The following is a 4,574-nucleotide window of genomic DNA, read 5'->3' as shown; positions in this document are numbered from 1 at the left end:
GCTGTTGAATACCCTTCCCCTCTCAATATTATGTGGAAAATCACTGGTTAAAAAACAATATTAATAGAAATGTAGTATCAATAATCAGATACATCTATACTATGCTGATATCAGATGATATACTGGATTCGGTGATATCTATTGATATATTAACCCGCAATAGTAATGGTATCCCCAAATTGCACAACTACATTGAGAACACCTATATCAATTATTAGCAAAAATACTAATGCTAATGAGGAAATGTTGCATGAATGCGCCATGGTAATAGATGATCACAAACATGGACTTAGACTCTTGGATGACCTTTCAAAGTTAATTAGAAGCAAAATTATAGCGGCCAAAGCTAACTATGCAAATTACGCAAACTAAACACAACGGTAGAAAATTGAGATATCTTTATTCGACTTTCAAAGAAGCCCAAGAATCAAAACATACGACTCAACAAAGTTGACAAGTGACAATTACGGCCACCACACTTTGATGGATAGGCCCCCTGAAAAGTAGGCGTGGTTGATTTTATGGCCAGTAGTCCTTGAAACCCTATTGATTCATTCAGGGTTGTTTATGATCCTTTGGGTCATCCAAATAACATAATGAAAGTTGTCTATTTTATATTTAGTGGATCAAGGTAAGTTCAGGGGCTGAAATTGGGTTCTTCATGCCTTCAGTGTCACACAATTAGAGCATATCTCTGCTTCTGAATATGCTCATTTCATATAATGTATGTCTATACTTAAGTTTTATAGGGTGTTCTTTGACATACAGTCATCAGATATGACGTGATCTGAGAGTCTGTCTGTTTGGATGTTCATACATTAATCTCTTCCAATTATTAAGTTATGCAACTTTTCCTTTTTAGTATCATTTGCGTACATTATGGAAGAAAATACATAATTATGTAAAATAAAGAATATAAAAAATGGTCACAGACTTGCCAGATTAAGATTATTTTAAACTGCATAGTGCACATACAACGTATGAACACAAGAAATTATAACGAGAAATTATGACTGTTGCGAACGTTCAGGGCATACTTGCCAGCACTGGCTTTTGGAGATCCCCATAGATGGAGACGATCGACCTACGAAGTCTGACAGCATAGAATCTCTAGAAAGGGAGATTCCTAACATACCTAGCTCTGACATCAGAAAACCCCTCCTGGAAACTCAGGAGACATCATAGTCCCAGATTTGGGCATAACTGACATAGCCCACTCCATATAGATATGCTTAACACTACCTGACATCACCGTAGTAACATCAGGGGGCACAGCCAACAGTATAAAGGACCCTGGATGCCCTGGTTAATCCAGTGTCCTCAGCGACGCTCGAAGATCATCTTAACTCTCTCCAGAGTACCAGGAGATTAGCTGGCCTTACAGACCAGTTAATCACGGATTGCATATTCAAGGACGACTAGCTGGCTTTACAATCCAGTTAGGCCTCACAGTGGCTCTTCAGTCCGGTTTTTAACCAACCAGCCGATTATCTATTTTACAACGACCAAGTATAAATATACAAACAAAATAAACACTAATGAAACTAGTCTTGATGGCATCTTCCATTACACAGTTTTGAAACCATGTTAATAGAAGAATCTCCATCTGCCATGTCATCGTCAAAGCCCACCAGCAAAAGTCCGGTCAGCTACAGAGAAGGCATAGAACCCTTGTAAGGCTGCAGCCATCCCCTTACCAAGTGCACGCACTACTGATTATCTGTTTCTTGTTCACGATGATGAAGTACGTAGTTGTGCTTGCATAGCTGATGGTACCATCGGGTTGCAAGACTCTCTGGATTGAGTGAACTCAATCCAGAGATTTGTTGCCCCTCTTCAGACAGCATCCAAGCTGTGTAGGTCAGGATTATCCAGCCTCTTTGTGCGAGCTGCTGTACCAGCTCAGTGGCCTTGTGATTAGAGTGTCCGCCCTGAGATTGGGAGGTCGGGGTTACTTTTACATCATGGCTGGGGGATGTACTTGTATATCAAGCTTACTCACAATACTGCCCTATGGGCCACTTGGTTCGGCAAGGCGTACTACTACTTGTGCGAGCTAAGAAGATTGTGTACATCCATATACTTTGAGTGGATAGCCTGCCTTGAAGTGACTATGACAACTTTGGCTTTCCCTTGAAAGAGTATAGGGCTTTCTTGGCGAGATAGACATTTTGATGCTGTTTGACAGGAACTGTTTTGCTGATATTTTCCCCAATAGTGTGTCGTCTTCCTTATGGTAAGTAGTTGGAGGGTTGTCACCCTGGAATTTCTTCTGTGTGGCCTCCTTGGCGAGATTGACAGTCAGCTCTTGTTTGATCCTGTTTGACAGGAACTGTTTTGCTGATACTTTCCCCAATGGTGTGTCGTCTTCCTTATGGTAAGTAGTTGGAGGCTTGCCACCCTGGAATCTCTTCCGTGTGGCCTCCTTGGCGAGATAGACAGTCAGCTAATTTTTTATCCTATTTGACAGGAACTGTTTTGCTGAAACTTTCCCTAATGGTGAGTCGTCTTCCACATGGCAAGTTGTTGGAGGCTTGCCACCCTGGAATCTCTTCCATGTGGCCTCCTTCAGTAAAGATGGGAGATTGAAGAGGTCATACACTAAATTGATCTCCCTATACTCTTTGGACTTGCTGTCCAGTGTGGCTGTGAAGTGGTCAGCCTACTGGGCACACGATCCATGATGGCTTTCCAATTCCCTGTACCACTGCTATTCCATCCATGAAAGTTACCTTCTTAGTTTACAGGGGATAACCATCACTGGTAGTATTTTCAGCATGATCATGATCAGCATTGCCAAAGTCATCAGTAGTCCTCTCCTGGTTGGACAGTTTCTTGAGTATGAGTCATGAGCTGATCTTGTCTGTGAAGTGCAGGTCACCACTCATTGTGAAGAGGGCACGTACGTGGGCGGTGAACTTGTGCTGGCCAATAGCTTCTTTCAGATTGATCTCTGACCATCCTTCAATTCACACCTGGTCAGCAGTTTGTGGTGGCTACATACCATAGCTATTTCCAGGTTTCAGCTTATTTATTACATCATTTATGCCGATTATGCTAATGACAAAGGGTTGCATGATTTAGTTATGGCAAGGTAATAATGTCTGGACATGTAAACATAGACTTAGAGTCTGAGATCATCTCTCTAAGTTGGAAAAGGTGAAACATGCAGTAATTTCCTGATTTGTATCGTATTTTTGCATTATTTATTTAAACTAGTCCATACCCGGTGAAGTGCGCAGTGAAAAGTATTTGCAAAATTGGGGTTATACACAGTAGGCTATATGCTTAGTCAATGAGCATGAGCGCGCGTCCCGTGGCGTTGTGAACACACACACACACACACACACACACACACACACACACACGGCCGCAGGACCCGCACCCACAGTGCACACACACACAGAACCGACCCGCACGCCTTGTTTTCATAGACCTGGTTGCTTGTTTCTCTCGCAAAACCTGGCAACCCCGTTGTTGTTTAATCTGAAGACGTTAACGTGGTTATTAATGTTTTCTTGGGATGTTGCGTGGTAGTGGTGTACCTCATAGTGGTGAAGATGATATCCAAAGCACCGTCCATGTCTTATAACGCAGACGCGCGCGCGTCCCGTCGCGGCGTACTGGACCCACAGTGAACACACACACACGAACCCCCCCCCCCACACACACACACACACACACCGCTTAAGCACGTCGTCTGTGTGTGCTTGTGGCACACCCGCATGCACACGCGTCCCGTCGCCGCTTAAGCACGTTTGTGTGCTTGTGGCAGACTACAACAGTGTAACACAGTGGGTCTATGGATTCGACGCATGCGCAGTTTGAACATTCGTCCCATAGGTCGGAAGGCCATCCCACAGCTGGGGAGCCGTAACCATGGCGACATTCTTTTACATAAAAAGGCTAATAAACAGCTGACATTTGGGGAAAGCAAAGAACGGGCTTCAGTGTTCCGTGCACATGGTAATGGTCAATGGCTGTGTGCAAATGCAGATCAATTGCTCCAGGCACTGAGGAGAACTGGACGTTTTTTTTGCATAAATCACAGACAGAGTTACAGAGGCACAGCGCTGTGTGGAATTAGAGGATTATGCTAATGAGAAGATGTTGCACGACTGCACCATGGTAATAGATACATTTCTGGACATCACAAACATGGTCTTAACATGGTAGGCTACCCCAAGTTTGATTGGCTCCCACAAACTTTCCCATGGGATTTGGGTTGGAACAAATTGAGAGGTGCTAGTACATACCTTTAGGAACACATTTGTGAGGAAAGCTATTGATATTAGCATTTATTTTGCAGATTCGTCAAAAAGTTGGCTAACTTTCCCTAACTAAATTGTTCAACAAGTGTTATTGTTGTACACTTATTGAATATTAATGTTCTCCTATTTTATGGTTCTGCTGTATAAGTAATGCGAGCTTAGCAACACCTCCTTTACCAAACATCACATCATGTAAGGGGTGTGTCATGATTTAGATTTTCCTTGACATCACATGGTTTCTTAGACATTATATAAACAGGGATCTTCATGTCAGTGTCACAGTTCTACACTTCTCTCATCAGA

Source organism: Gymnoscopelus braueri (assembly GCF_963280865.1).
Source record: "Gymnoscopelus braueri genome assembly, chromosome: 3".
In the NCBI taxonomy this organism is placed as follows: Eukaryota; Metazoa; Chordata; class Actinopteri; order Myctophiformes; family Myctophidae; genus Gymnoscopelus; species Gymnoscopelus braueri.
This window is presented reverse-complemented; position numbering follows the sequence as displayed.